Source organism: Microtus oregoni, unplaced genomic scaffold (assembly GCF_018167655.1).
Source record: "Microtus oregoni isolate MIOR12 unplaced genomic scaffold, Mior012 000008F_ref0000371, whole genome shotgun sequence".
NCBI lineage: Eukaryota > Metazoa > Chordata > Mammalia > Rodentia > Cricetidae > Microtus > Microtus oregoni.
In genome coordinates, this window is record NW_024543067.1 from 39,051,843 (window position 1) to 39,068,264 (window position 16,422).

Sequence of the window (16,422 nt, forward strand, 5' to 3'; positions counted from 1 at the left end):
TAATGAAATTCAAAGGATCATTAGTGAACGCTTTAAAAACCTGTTTCCCAAATTAGGCAATCTAGAAGAAAAGGATACATTCTAGAAGCATATGACCTACCAAAGTTATAGCAGAAGGGTTGTGGTGATTTGAATATGCATGGCTCCCATAGACTCATTTGTTTGAATGCTTGGCACACAGGGAGTTACACTATTAGAAGGTGTGGTCTTGTTGGGGTAGGTGTGGCCTTATTAGAGTAGGTGTGACCTTATTGGAGGAAATGTGCCATTGTCAGGGTGGGCTTTGAGGTCTCTTATGCTCAAGCTATCTCCAGTGTAGTATGCAGTTCACTTCCTGTTGCCTGAGGATCAAGATGCAGAGCTCCTGTGGGGTCGTGGCAGCACATGCCTTTAATCCCAGCACTCAGGATGCAGGAACAGGTGGATCTCTTTGAGTTTGAGACCAGCCTGGTCTACAGAGTGAGTTCTAGGACAGCCAGGGCTACCCAGAGAAACCCTGTCTCAAAAAAACAAAAAAGTTTCTTAGCTCCTTCTCCATAACTATATCTGCCTGCACACCACCATGTCCTGCCAGGATGATAATGGACTAAACCCCTGAAACTGTAAGTCACTCAATTAAATGTTTTCCTTTATAGGAGTTGCTGTGGTCATGGTGTTTCTTCAACAGAAACCCAAACCAAGACAAAGGTATACAGAGCTTACACAAGCCCTATAAGCAATAATGACACTGGGGCAGTAGCAGTCTCTCAATCAAACAAATCTCCAAACTAGAGGGACTCACTCTGTAATTCTATCAGATATTTAAAAATCAACACCAAGTCTTCTCAAAAATTTCCATAAATTAGGTGGCCTGAGAGATGTCTCACTGGTCAAAAGCACATAATGCTCTTCCATGGGACCTGGGTTCCATTCTCAGCATGAATGTGGGGCTTCACAATGGTCTGTAACTCCAGTTTGAAAGGACCTAGTGCCCTCTTCTGCCCTCCCTAGGCACCAGGCTGCCCTCCCTAGGCACCAAGCTGCCCTCTGCAAGCACCAGGCATGCATATGCGTACTTACATACAAGTAGGCCAAATACTCATATGCATAAAATAAATATAACAGATAAATCTAAGAAAAATAAAAGTAAAAAGTTCCCCGTAAATAGAATTGGAAAGTACACTTCCGAACTCATAAAGCTAGCATCATCCTGATACCCAAACTTAGTAAGAACACATGCAAAAATTCCTCATAAAATACCCACAATTCAATGATGCATTGAAAAAATTCATATCCCATGAACAAACTTGGCTTGATTAGAGGCATGCCAGGACAACATATTTCAGCCAATAAATGTGATACAATACAGAAAGATTCAAGGAGAGAAATCATATGGCCACTTCAAGAGACTCAGAAAAGGCCATGGACAAAAGCTTAATACTCTTGCACGATAAAAGTCCTGAGAAAGTTGTGGACATGTCTCAACATAGCAGTTTTCTTTCTGTTGCTGTGACCAAGATCAAGTGTGTGTGCGGGCATTGCCCGTTTAATCTTACCCGTTACCGTTCATGGTTTAGGAAGTTAGTGCAGGTACGGTGCTGGATACTTACTGCTGGGTTCCATTTCTCAGAAAGCCCGGGCCTGCCTGTCTAGCCCACAGGGGCTGGATCCTTCTACATCAATAAACAGTCAAGAAAATGCCCCAGACATACCTACAGGCTAATCTTTCTTCAGTTGAGGCGGCCCTTCCCAGGTGTGTCAAATTGACAACCAACCCATAGCCAATATTATACTAAATGAGGTGAAATTGGAACTATTTTTTTCCCCCTTAAATGAGGAATGAAACAAGGGGTCTGCTCTTTACTTTATTCAGTATGGTGCCTGAAATCTTAGCCGCAGCAGTAAGGCCAACGCAAGAAAGAAAACGATATAAATTGTAAAACCACGGGGGCTCCGGCCTAGACACCAGAACACTAAAGCACGGAGGGCGTGGTCTGTGGTAGCCCCCCCGCGGAGGCGGGACTTCCGCCGCCGATGCCGCGGTGAAGGACAGGCTGCCCAAGCGGTTCAGGGGCGCCCCGCTCCATCCCACCCTGCAGCCATTTAGGGTGTCAAGGACCGCCCAGGAACCCTCTCTTCCCTTCCACGCGCTGTCGGTCGCCTGGACTACAACACCCAGCAGACCCCGCGGCCCCGCGTCTGACTTGCGCAGTAGCCTCCGTTGTAAAATGCTATGACAACAGGGCGCAGGCGGCTTGGATTTAGGCTGGAGTGGGGAGGTGTCTTCCGCAGGCTGTTGACTTGCAGCCTCACCCCTCATACAGCTTCCTCGGTGGTTTCATCCTCTGTGTGAGCATCTGGACTTGGAGTTGTTCTCTTTTGCCTTGTGGCTTCCGATTAATCTATGCCGTTTCCCCTGCTTGTCTCTGGGGGATGACAAGGGGTGCGGGAGAGCTTGGAGGGACTCGCTTCAACTCTGTGGAGCTGGCGTTGCTGCTTGGCGGGATTCTGTCTGCCTCTGGACGTGGGAAACTTCGAACACAAGACCAAGAGGTACTAGAGGAGTTAAGGGTTGCTTTTCCCTGCGCGGCTGTTACTTCTGCTCCATCACTGTATCCTCGTCAGGAGTTCTGAAAGGGAAGTGTGTGCATAGTGGGTTCGCAGAAAGGTGAGGAGGCAAAGTTCACTTGTTGGCATCGGGTAAGAAATACTCCAGGAATTAAACTTCGGGTGCATGAATGCATTCGCTATGCCTGGTCAACAAGACCTCAGCTGCCATGTAATGGTTTGGGAGATTTTGGATGGTCCTTTTCCTAGGAAGTAGGCTTGCATTCAAACAAACCGCTAACACAACGTGTCTAGATCCTATGAACACCTTTGAGGAAGGGGTGACTTGTAAGGATTCCAAGCAGCAGTCACGTGGAGTAATAACACGTTTGTTCTGTGACATTTCAACAGGTCTTGTGAGCAGAGCGTCAAGGCAGTCCTCAGTCTGTGACTGAAGCGGGAGCATGTTGATACTCCCCAGTGCTGCCTGCAGTAGGATTAGTGTTTATCCCTTTCTCTTTCCTTTGCAGACCACAGCAGTTTAGATGCCTAAGCTGATTTCATCAGCAGCTCCTCCCAGGCAAGGTCTGCACTTAGCTTTGATTTTCTTGATAAACTTAAAGATCATTTTTTGGTGTCTCACATTGTCTTTAAATACCAAGTCGTGTCATATGTATATATACATACATATCTACATCTTGATTTATACACACAGCTTGAAAGATACTGGAGGGAAAATAGGGTTTTCTCCTCCCTCCCTCCTTTCTTTCCCCCCTTCATTGTATTTTTTTTTTTTTAATTTCACGATGTGGCCCAAGCTGACCTGGAACTTACTGTGCAGGCTAGGCCATCTTTGAACTTATGATCCCCTTGCCTCAGGCTCCCAAATGTTGTTGGTATTACAGGTGTGTGCCACCATGTAATGTATTAATGTCTGTTAGCATTCAGAGAGAGGAAGAATAACTTAGTAGTAATATGTGAAGATGATATGGTTGAGGTTTGGTTTTGGTTATGGAGTGGACTATCATAAGATTCAAAACAAGAGACCTTGTTTTGAAAACCGTTTACAAGTTGTTTGTAAGAGTTTAAGTATTTTTAAATTATTTATAGTGGTTGTGGTTAAATTATACCTCCCACTTATGTTTATGATATAGTCTTAAAATTTATTAGAATTTAATTTATTAACTGATGGGGGTGCATGTATGTATGTATGTGGACAAGGGTACCACAGTGCCAGTGTAGAGGTCAAAGGGCAACTTGCAAGAGTCAGTTCTCGCCTTCCACCATGTGGGTCCTGTCAGGCTCGGCAGCAAGCACCTTCCTCTGCCAAGCTATCTCACTGGCCTTATGGTATGGCTTCTCGATGAAAATGCTCTCTGCAGGGAAAAAAATATCCATTAACAGTACTGTAAAGTTTTATACCTTTCCAGGTACTGTAGGAAGTCTCACTCCTCTGAACTTATATGCGTGTGTGTGTGTGAACCAGGTACCACTGATCTACACTCTAGTCCCCTCAGATACTTTTTTGAAAGTATTGAAATATATCAAGTTATTAAAAACATTCTTGCTGATTATAATATTTACAAGGGCTGGGGGTGTAGCTCTTTTAGTACCCATTAAAAAGCACATACAAACGTATATACACAGATGCATGTGCGCGCACGCGCGCGCGTGCGCACACACACACACACACACACACACACACACACACACACAGAGCTTCTGACCCTATGGAAGTTCCAGTTGAACTTTTGCTGTGTTCAGAGTTCAGAGGACTCTGCTGTCCCCACCTCTGCCCCCACCTCCACGACTGTCCTGTCTATCACTGTTACTGGGTTACTGCTGTCGTTTAGTAAGCAGTCACAATGGGTTGAGCATTGGCTAAGGAAGTGCATCTCTTAGGCCGTCTTATTTTCCCACCACCAGGATCAGATACTGGAGCAGAAGTTCTCAACCTGTGGGTTGCGACCCCTTTGGAGGGTTGAATGCTACTTTCAGGGGGGTCATATATCAGATATTGTGCATATCAGATATGTACATTACGATTCATAATGGTAGCAAAACTACAGTTATGAAGTAGTAATGACATAATCTTATGTTTGGGGGTCACCTCAACATGAGGAATTGTATTAAGGCCGAAGCATTAGGAAGGTCGAGAGCCACTGTGCCAGAGTGGCTTACTGTATGGTTGGAACATCGCATCGGGAAGTGAACTGTCTGCCTGACCCCGCTCCTGCGCCTTTCATGTCAACTGAAGAGTCCAATACAAGCCCTTGTCATATTGATTTCGAATCAGTGTTTGTTTAATCTTACGTGACGCTGCCGTTGCTCTGGATTCACAACCTGACTGCTGATTCCTGAGATTTAAGGACAGAAACATTACTTGGAGAAAGTTGCAGATATGAACAACAGCGCTTTTGGTCAGCTTCCTAAGTTCAAAGCCTGCCTCAGACTGTCAGCTTGTCCCGCTGCATTCCCTGCGTTGTTGTGGCCACTGATGTCAGTCTGGTTCAGTGAGGCATTAAAGCTGCCTGTCTCATGAAGGAAACTTAAATACAGGCGATCACTTGAGCAGGTGATTCCCAAACAATCATATCTACAGTCTCTCTGGAGAGTCAAAGGAATTTATTCTAAAATCACAAGTATGTATGTATGTGTGTACGTGTGTATGTGTATATGTGTATTTATTTGTGGTGTGTGTGTGTGTGGCGTTGGTGTCACAGAATGTGCGCAGAGGTCAGAGTACAAATTTGGGAGTTGGTTCTCTCCTTCCACCACGTAGGTCCCAGGGATTGAACTGAGGTTGTCAGGCTTGGTGGCAGGTGCCTTTCCCTACTTGAGCTACGTCAACAGTCTGATTCAAAAAGAGTTCTTGCAAAACGTTTGAGCGTGACCTGAAAGTCAGTAAACAATAAGTAGATGCTAGTTATGAGTTCCTTTCACGAGAGGGTAGAGTAGTCATTGGAAACTTTGTTTCTGGTTTCCCCCTTTTGCTGAGAGAGAGAGACGGGTGATGGCTGGTGAGGTGGCTCAGCAGATAGCAGCACCCGCTGCTGAGTGCGATGCCATGAGTTCCCCGGGGCTCCACATGACAGAGAGAACCATCTCCCACGCGTGGGCCATGAGTTCCCTGTGGCTCCACACGACAGAGAGAACCATCTCCCACGCATGGGCCATGAGTTCCCTGCGGCTCCACATGATAGAACCATCTCCCTCATGTGTGCCAAGAGTTCCCTGTGGCTCCACATGATAGAAGCATCTCCCACGCGTGGGCCATGAGTTCCCTGCGGCTCCACATGATAGAACCATCTCCCACGCGTGGGCCATGAGTTCCCTGCGGCTCCACACGACAGAGAGAACCATCTCCCACACGTGGGCCATGAGTTCCCTGCGGCTCCACACGACAGAGAGAACCATCTCCCACACGTGGGCCATTCCCTGTGGCTCCACATGATAGAACCATCTCCCTCACGTGTGCCAGGGCACACACCTGCCCAAAGTAATACAGTGTCTTCTCAAAAGAAAAACCAGCTGTGTGGGTGTGTGGCGATTCTTATAATCCCAGCCTCGAGAAGACCAAGGCAAGAGCACTCTGAGTTCACAGCCGGCCTGTCTTACATAGCAAGTTCCCCGCCAGCTCAGGTAACATAGGGTGCCCTGTCTCAGAAAACAAAAATTAAACAAAAAAGCAAAAGAGATAAAGTCCCTGTATTGATACATGCTTGTTTTAGTTGCCCAAATAGTAAATTGCACAGCATTAAGCACGAACTGAAACAAGGGTAGCACATGTGCAGAAGCCGCTCCGCCTTAGATGTGGGATTAATTGAAAACAAGGCTTCTCTGGGACACTCCTACCACATGGTGGCACGAGGTACCTCACCACATTCCTGGGTGCTTTGCCTTTTTCCCCTGAATGCTTTCTTTTCTCAACTTTAATGCTTAAAACCTGAATTCAGATCTCTTATTAAATTCCAACTTTGCTTTGAAAACAAGACAAGACAAGAATGTAAGGACTAGCTGATTAATGGATACTTCTGGCTGCTTAAGCTCTTTGATGTGGAGAGAATGATTTCCTCCTAAGCTTTGGAATGACAGCGAGAGGTCCTAAGAAAAGAAGGCTAAGGCAGAGCTGTGATGGAAGAAAGGCTCACTTAGGTCACCAGGCATGGGCTGAACTCTGTCATCCAGAACTCAGAAAGCTTCAGAACCTGAAACTTTAGAGCCCTGATGTGATACCACATGTGGGATGTCCCATGCCTACCTCCTCTGACAGGTTATAGTTAAAACTCAGATACCCCGAATACATTGCTTATAATTACACTCAGGCCATGTGTGTAAGATGCATATGAATTATGAATTTAATGTTTAAAGTGGACACTTCTCTAAGACATCTCATGCACATGTCAGCATCTAAAACCTGAAATCTACAAGGGCTGACCCTAGGTGTCCTGGGCCTGGGATCCTCCAACTGTACAGTGAGCCAGAGCATCTGGTCCTATCCAGCCGGCTCAGAAGGTGCCTTCCACACAGTGTGATCAAATACCCCACAATGATATCCATCTTATTGTGGTTTCGTTTGTTTGTTTTTCTTTATTGTAGCAAGCTACAAAAATCCATTCTTACGGTTTTCTTTTGTTTTGTAGCAAGAGCTGACCTCAAGCTTACAATCCCCCTGTCTCAATTTCTTCAATGCCATCATAGTAGCTGTGTGCCACCTTATTACCACTCTGATAAAGGTTTTCAAGGGCATTTTCATTGATACACGTTTTTAAATTCAAACCCTAGCTATGTCTCTTGTTACTTATCTAAATACTTTGATTTTTTGTGCACGATCGGATGGCCCAACAGAAGAGATCCTCTCCTCCTGTTATTTGGGGGAGGGTTAGTATGTTTTCTAGGCGGGCCCCATGAGGGTTTTTTTCTTCTGCCTGAATGAGAGGAAGAGAATCTTCCTTGGATGTTGAGCAGTTCTTCTTTTTAGTCTTTCTTGCACTGAACAGCCCAGCCCCTTCTCCCTGTCTTCTTTTCGTCACCTGATGAAGAATGTGGCAGAGAATTACTTATTCTTTAATTGGTTGCTTTAATTTCCTCCTCCTACTTTTTCTTTTCTTCTCCTCTCCTCCTTTTTATTGTTTTGTTTTTGTTTTTTAACTGTGGCAGGGTTTCTCTGTGTAGCCCCAGCTGTCCTAAAATTTGCTTTGTAGACCAGGCTGGCCCTAGCTCACAGAGTTCTGGGAATGTGCTGGGGTTAAAGGTTTGGTCACCACCACCTGGCAAAACAGCCACATTTGATGTAGCTGCTGTATTAGTTGGCCTTCAGATACTATAACAATATACTCGAGATCATTAATTTACAACTGGTCTCTTAGTTTCCGAGGTTCTAGTCACCGTGAGAACACAGGGCAGATGGAGCAATAGTGTTTAAGTCAGGGCTAGGAAGCAAGGAGAGAAGTAGCCAGGGCACACAGCCGGGTTCAGGGGTTTCCCCGATGTTCTGATGACCTCTGACTGGGCCCCGCAGAGAGCCTACCACGTCTCATGAACTGCTCTGTCGACCAAGCCGCCTTCCACAGGGTATTCAACACCCTGCTTATATCAAGGGCCACACCTTTCTAGGTACGTCTCCCACTCCTGAACTCGATGACCTAACCCCTGGCTTTCTTTTGCTCTCATCAGATGCGCTGATATAGGGTCTGGCTCCTTTCTGGAGGGATGTGGCAGAGAGGTGTTGTTCCTCGGGCCCATGCATCAATTATTTATTTATTTACTTTTAATACAAGATCTCTTAGTGGCCTGGAACTTACTGATAAGGCCAAGGGACCGTCCTGTCCTGCCTTTGTCTCCCTACTGCTGAGGTCATGTCACTTGCCGGCACTCCTGGCTTTTCTACATGGGTCCTGAGGATTGAACTCAGGTTCTTGTTGAAATAGGAGCGGCGGGGCTACGTCCCCGGCACCCGGCCGCCCACAGGGCTAGCTTTACCCGAAATAATTACACGGAAACTGTATTCTTTTAAACACTGCCTGACCCATTAGTTTCAGTTTCTTATTGGCTAGCTTTTACATATTGATCTAACCCATTTCTATTAATCTGTGTAGCCCACGAGCTGGCTTACCAGGAAAGATCTTAACCTGCATCTGTCTGGAGTGGGAGAACCATGGCGACTCCCTGACTCAGCTTCTTTCTCCCAGCATTCTGTTCTGTTTACTCCGCCTACCTAAGGGTTGGCCTATCAAATGGGTCTAGGCAGTTTCTTTATTAATAAGAAATCACTCCCACATCATTTCCCCTTTTTCTGTTTAAACAAAAAAGAAAGGCTTTAACTTTAACATAGTAAAATTACATATAGCAAAACAGTTATCAAGCAAGAATTACAGTTACAATATTTATATCTATTTTATCTTTTATTATAACTAAGGAAAACTATAACTATCTATTCATTCTTCAACTCCATCAAAGACTCCAGAAGGATATAATACTACCTAAGTAAACAAGAAATAAGAAAACTCTAGAAATGACAGAGACATCTCGCTACCTGGACAGTCACCCAAAGTTCTTTTGTACTGTTGGGGCATCCATCTTCAACCTTCAGGCCCATAGTATCCAGCAGACATTTTCATGAAGCAGGAAATTCCAAAGACAGTTCAGTCACTTTCTGCTGTATCCTGCAGAATGTCTCGCAGACTCTTTCATGAGTCAGGAATCCCGAAAGACCATCTCACCTTTAGGCAAGTTCAGCAGTCCTCTCTCTGCAGGTTCTCTGTGTCCAGTTTATGCAACAGTCCAGGCAAGAGCAGTTTCTTGCCCAAATGGCTATCAAACTCCATAAGGATCCTTTTTGATGCCCATCTTCCTCTCGAAGTAGATTGATGCCGCCAGGAGCAGATATGTCTCATTGTCATGAAAAGTCCTAAGTTATTAAAATATTTTAAATGCCATATTCTGTAGCCTTTGAGAGATATGAAGAATGCCTATCTAAAATATATCTCTATATATCTAGAAAATCTAAGTAACATGACTACAAACTTGACTATTATTTATGATTATCCATTAACAACCTATATTTCCTAATTATACATTACATTTTAAAAATGAACTACACAATCAACCTTATTTAAGATCAGAAATACATATACATATAATAAAATTGACCTTAAATCTCTATCAATAAAGCAAAATCTATACTAATGCAAATTATTCATATCTATATCATATCCCCCTTTAAATGTAAAAGAACATTTATAAACAATATTTTGGGAACATGGGCGCAGTTTTTTCTCTCCAAACTGCTTCCTGCTGAATGGGGGCATCGTTAATTAGGTCTTTCATGGTACAACCTGTGTGCTAGTTTCATCACAGTTGGCAGTTGAGCAGAGCAATTTTCTGAAGATGTTCACAGCAACTTTTCAGGAGGTCGTGGTCTATCATACCAAATTGGGATAGAAGAAATCCACAGGGTCTGGTCCTCTGTGAAAACAAAAGAAGACCCTTTCCAAAGCATCATATCCTTAGACCCAAATTCTGAAGTCATACCCTCATGATATCCATTTTGGTTTAGCTTGGCAGCCCATGTAATGAAATGTCTCTCTGTACGTAGCTCCTTTACAGTCAAAAATTTTAAAGAAAACACAATGTACATAATCCAGACTCTCTGTGAATTTTCATTTTTACGTGGCTTATTTTTACTTTATTTCTCTTAATCTATAATTATCTGTACTCTGTCTCTTTAAAGACTTTACCTTTTTTTTTTAACCATTATTTTTATTCTCTATATTCTTTTTCTTCTCTCTCTCAAGCCTACGTACATTCATCCAACAGTGTGGTCTTTTATGTCTGAATCTGTTTTATTGTGAATCTGTAACATTTTTTTTTTTTACTATCCAGGAGCATTTCTTAAAATGTTAAGCACTTCTTAAAAACTTAAGTTGCACCATGTACGGGTAATACGGTACTGCCTGTTTCCTGCCCAGTCGAAACCTTAACTGCGCTGTTTTTATGGTAATTATGGTAGTTCCTGCCTGAGACCAGCACAGTTCATCATGGCGGAGCCTAGTCGCTCCTGCCTCAGAGCCATTTGGTGCCCCTGAGCCACACACAGTTTCAGGCACACAGTAGTCCACATTGCCATCAAGCAAGCCGTAGAGCTTTACTCCAAATGCTCCATTCAAAAGCTCTGTCTCCCACAGGAGCCAGACAGAGATCGCAATGGCGGCACAGCCCAGAAAGCCGGCATTTTAAAACAGCCGGTTTTTTCCTGCTGCTGAGTCAGGACAATTTCTTTGCGGCACGCAACCCACAAACAGCAAAAAGGTGTCTTAAATTGTCTCTCTCTCCTTTTTAAGCCCTCTCAGGTTTTATGTGGAGTTCATTAGCACGTTGGGTGCCACTCTGTTGAAATACGAGCGGTGGGCTGTGTCCCGCCACCCGGCTAGCTTTACCCGAAATAATTACACGGAAACTGTATTCTTTTAAACACTGCCTGACCCATTAGTTTCAGTTTCTTATTGGCTAGCTTTTACATATTGATCTAACCCATTTCTATTAATCTGTGTAGCCCACGAGCTGGCTTACCAGGAATGATCTTAACCTGCGTCTGTCTGGAGTGGGAGAATCATGGCGACTCCTTGACTCAGCTTCTTTCTCCCAGCATTCTGTTCTGTTTACTCCGCCTACCTAAGGGTTGGCCTATCAAATGGGTCTAGGCAGTTTCTTTATTAATAAGAAATCACTCCCACATCAGGTTCTCATGCTTGAACAGTGAGCACTGTGCTGGCTAAGCCATCTCCCCAGCCCTTTTCTGTATCCCAGGATGGCTTGGAATTTGCTATTTGGGCCAGATTCACCTCATACTTGAAGGAAACCTGTAGCCAGTGCTGGTATTATGACCAGTATGTCACACAGCTGGCTTTTTTTTTTTTAAAGGTTTGTTTATTTATTTATTTATTTATTTATTTATTAGAATGCAGTACTCTGTCTGCATGTACACCTGCAGACCAGAAGAGGGCAGCAGACCTCATCACAGCCGGCTGTGAGGCACCATGTGGGTGCTGGGAACTGAACTCAGGACCTCTGGAAGGGCACTCACTGCGCTTCCCTTCAGACTCCCCCTCTGCCTTTTTTTAGACATGGTCTCACTATGTAACTCAGAACAGCCAAGGACTTGTCGCATATTGTGCTGCCCAAGATTCTTAAAGACCAGGATTATAGCCCTGTGCCACCATGGCTGGCCTCTCGTTGTTTTGAATTTGTCATTTTGCAATAATTTCATTAGAATGTCTTTTGAAAATTAACATATCACACCACGGTCTCAGAAATGTTTTCCCACAACAACAATACAAATAGTATAAACCCTTAAACTGACAATATTAAAACTAAACTACAGTATTTTTTCATTAAACTTTTGGGTAGCCTATAAAGAAAGGGGTTTCAACATGATGTTTTATATTTTTGAGACAGGGTTTTATGCAGCCCCACTATAAGCTGAGGCTGGACATATGTTCCTGATGCTCTTGCCTCAACTTCTCAAGTGCTGGGGTCACAGGTCTGAGCCACCACACCTTGATTCTAACTTTATAGTTCTTAGAAATGAATCTCATAGGAATGTCCTTGTATTAGCCATTTGTGGTTCCTGCCAACCACTGATCCATTTTATATAGGTCAAATTAGTCATTTTGAGGCTATTATAGCAATATATTCACTTAATATGTAAGCTTATATAATCTTTTTTTACACTCAGCATATCGGCCTATAGATTTCTGCAAATTGTGTATGATAGTAGTTTGTGTGTGTGTGTGTGTGTGTGTGTGTGTGTGTGTGTGATTGAGACTAATATACAGTCTTGGATGACCTCAGACTTGCCATGTAAACCAAGTTGATCTCAAATTTGTGATCCTCCTGCCTCTGCCTTCCAAATGCTGAATTACATGAGGCATTATGCCTGACTAATCCATGGCAGGCATGACAGGTTTGTGTGTTGTCTATGCATGTGTGCATGCTGGAGCTCACCATTTTTCAGATAGACTGACCAGTGAGCCGCAGCAAGCCCCAGAGATCCTCTGGTACCCCCAACCCCTGCACTGGGGATACACATTTGCTTGGCTTTTCACCTGGGTCCTGGGGATTTGAATTCAGGTCACAGTACCTGCACAGCAGGCACTCAGTGAACCATCTCCCAAGCCCTGTACGCCATGCTTTAAAATCGCTGAGCTGTGTTGGGACGCTATATATGCACATTGTATCACCATTTAGATGGCTGAGGGGCCTTTTCTTTCCCTGGACAGAAACACCTCAAAAACTGGTTTCATGCAGCGAGCTGTTCGACTGCTTCTTCAGTTGTTAGGTAGCTTGACCTTTGCCTCAGCTCACTAGCCTGGCCGCCAGCTAGGGTGACTGCCTGGGGTTGGGATGTGAGCTGAGCCAGGGTGCCTGGCACAATGCTCAGGAGTTAGGTGCCAGGTGCAGCTAAAGTCAGGCTCAGTTGTTGCTGGTGTGTGTGTGTGTGTGTGTGTGTGTGTGTGTGTGTGTGTGTGGTGAGGGGGAGCTGAGTGGCCACTACCAGATCTTGAGTTGTCAAGCAGAGGTTACTAATACAGAAACCTGGTGCTATAAGTAAACTGGGTGTTTGGGAGCTCAGCCCCTGGCACAGGGTCTGGGCACAAGCTGTTGGTAGAACTTTCACTGTCATGCTACAGTTCCAGAGCCCTGAAACTGGTGCCAGACACAAGTGAGGCTGCTCAGGAGCTCGGAGCCAGGAGTCAGAAATGGGCATGAGCTGCTGGGACTGCCTTCCAGATCCCTGGGACCTCTTCATCTGTCAAGTGCTTTGCTCTACCCCCTACCTCCCACTCCAATCACAGTCCTAAGCCCTGTGATTTGAAGCAGTCATGACTTTACCTTTTAGCACGGATCACAGTAGTGCCTCTGACAAGGGGTGTGCTCTGTCTTCCTCTGGTCAAGGCAGAAAGGGCTCACCAAGGCATGTTACAGGGGCTAACAGCAGGGCTAATGCTTCTAGGAGGCACCAGGGCAATCTTTGCATAATATCTTAAAATGTCTGTGGTGTGCTCAAGCCCGCTGGTGCCTGGATGTGTGTGTGCCCAAGGCAGTCTGGGCAGTAAAGGCAAGTTCACTAATTAGCCCAGCCACCTATCCTGGACGTCTTTGTTTATGCATAAGAAATAAGCATCGGGAGTGCTTACCCTATAAACTGACAAAACTTGGCACTAACAGCAGTTTTAAAATTTCATCTTAAAAAGGTTTTACTTATGTGTATATATGTGTATCTGTATGTGGGTTTGTGCACGTGACTGCTGTACCCACAGAGGTCAGAAGAATGTCAGATCCCCGAGGCTGAGTTTGTAGACTGGCTGTTTGGAGCTTCCTGATGTGGGTACTGAGAGCAGAACTCAGGACCTGTGAAAGAACAGTATGTGCTCTTAATCACTGAGCCATCTCTCCCGCCCTCATTAACAGCAATTTTTAACAGTGCTTTAAAAATGCTGAACATCTGTCCAGGGCTCAGGGAAAGGTGGGTCCCTCCTTTGTTGTAATAGTTTGGTGAATGACACATTGAAAGACACTTAGGGTCAGGTGTGGGAGGACTGGGGTTCAGGTCAGCTTGAGGCACATGAAACCCTGTCAGAGAACACAAAAGGAAACAAAAGAACCGAACAAAAAAGACCCACTCCCAAAAGAAGGACCTTAAGGAAGCAAAAGTTTATTTTGTCGGTAGTCATGGTGATAGGAGGTGGATGGTCACATCCTACCTGAGTGAGGAAGCTGAGAGGTAAGGGCTGATGTCCAACAGGTTTCCTCTGTGAGGAGTCTAGGCCACGCCCATAGGATTACTGTGGCCCACATAGAAGGTAGATCTTTTCACCTCAACTGACCCTAGAGATGCCCTCAGAGACACACTCAGAGATTTTCATTGGCAAGTCAGAATCTCATCAGGTGACGCTCAAGATTAACCATCACACTGACGTTTGATTTTTTTTTTTTGGCAGTTCTAGGACTGAAGCCAGGACTTTGGACATGCTAGGCTCTGTGCTCTACCACAAAGTGGATGGATCTCCAGCTCTTTAAACATTTTAACTTCTGGGACAGATTTTTCCTAAGTTGAACAAGCTCCTCCTGAATTCAGTCACTCTGTAGCCCAGATTGTCCTCCTGCAGCTTCCGGGACAGCTGGGGTTGGCATTGCCACCAGACCTGTGATAAAGGCTGTGCCGTGGCATCTCATGGCAGCTTCGACTTGCCTCACCCTGACTCGTGTTGTAGAGCACCCTTTCGTGTATGGGTTGGCTATTTGTAGGTCTTCACTAGAGAAATACCAGTTCATTTGTTTGCTCGTTTATTTAGTATTTATTTATTTATCTGCTCTCCTGCTTGCTTACTTATTCATTTATTTATTATCCCTGTTGAGTTGTGGAATTCTTTACATATCTTGAATGTCCTTATCAGATGACTGAGTTGCAGACATTTCTCTGTAGTTTGCAACCTGCTGCCCTGATTAATGATCACTCACAGCTGGCGTTGCTCCCACAGTTATTTTGTAGCTCGAGGGGCAGAACCACAGCAGGGTTGGTAGCTACTTTTCTCCTTGTGATGACAAAGCCCCCACAGCTCAGTTTGAGCAAAGAGGTGTTTACTAGGTTCATTGTTTGAATGGACAGAGGGAAGGTAGGCGCCTGGTCACGTGGTATTTGCTGTTAGGAAACAGACTTGAATGCTGGTGTTCAGCTGACATCTCCCGCTTCCTTTTTCACGACTCTGTGACTCCAGCTTGTGGAATGGTATTACCCACTGTACTGGTTTATTGTCAGCTTACATAGCTGGAGTCCTCTGGGAAGGGGGAGGAGCCTCAGCTGAGGAACTGCTCCCATTGGGTTGGTCTCTGGGGCATTTTCTTAGTCGTTAATTGATGTAGGAAGGCCCAGCCACTGTAGGCGGTGCCATCCCTAGGCAGGTGGGCCTGGGTTGTGTAAGAAAAGCAGCTGAGCAAACCAGGGGAAGCTAGCCAGTGAGCAGCGTCCCAGTGTGGGCTCTGCTTCAGCTCCGGCCTCTAGGTTCCTGCCCTGAGTTCCTACTTGTCTTTCTGTCGTGATCGAGTTCTACCTATAGGTGTCAGATGAACCCTGTCCTCCTGGGCTCAAGGTGGCTTCCCTCTTCAGCTAGAACTTCCTGGAAACACCCTCCGAGACATGCCCACAGTGGATCTCCCAGGCAGTTCCAAACCCAGCCAAGTCGAGAAGGGCAGTTATCACATTGCCCCTGGGTATGATTAGTTTATGTTGGGAATCCAGACTCACACAGCCCGTCTCTAGTGTGTGAGATTTTCAGCATTCTCAGACAGCTTCTGACAGTTTGTATGGAAGAAAATGGGCCCTGTTTCTATGATTAGTCATGCGAACACCAATTCAAGAAACAGGTTGTTCTGTGTGTTTGTTGTTTTCAGATTCTGTATCTGTGAACTTCCTTCCACCTGCTGGGAAATTAGCTGTGATCTCATCATTATGTTCTTAGTGCGCTTGTAGCCTTCCGTAGTTGCATGAGAGCAGTGGGGAGGTCAATCTGCAGGATCCAGGGGACAAGGAGGTTAATCTGCAGGATCCAGGGGACAAGGAGGTTAATCTGCAGGATCCGGGGGACAAGGAGGTTAATCTGCAGGATCCGGGGGACAAGGAGGTTAATCTGCAGGATCCGGGGGACAAGGAGGTTAACCTGCAGGATCTGGGGACAAGGAGGTTAACCTGCAGGATCCGGGGACAAGGAGGTTAATCTGCAGGATCTGGGGGACAAGGAGGTTAACCTGCAGGATCCGGGGGACAAGGAGGTTAACCTGCAGGATCTGGGGGACAAGGAGGTTAACCTACAGGATCCGGGGATGGAAGCCACTCTC

The 16,422-nt window shown here is 45.3% G+C and overlaps 1 protein-coding gene across 4 annotated transcripts in view; it reads left to right on the plus strand.

Annotated features, from left to right (window-relative positions):
• Positions 1-2,234: 2,234 nt before the first annotated feature.
• Bbs9 (Bardet-Biedl syndrome 9) overlaps positions 2,235-16,422 on the plus strand; it is a 426,448-nt gene continuing 412,260 nt past the window's right edge. For 3 of the 4 annotated variants that reach the window (XM_041657112.1, XM_041657114.1, XM_041657115.1), the window contains exon 1: positions 2,235-2,532. The gene's annotated coding sequence lies outside the window, so the exon portion shown is untranslated. Of the gene's footprint in view, positions 2,648-16,422 lie in introns of all 4 variants that reach the window. The other variant, XM_041657113.1, reaches the window with a different exon arrangement.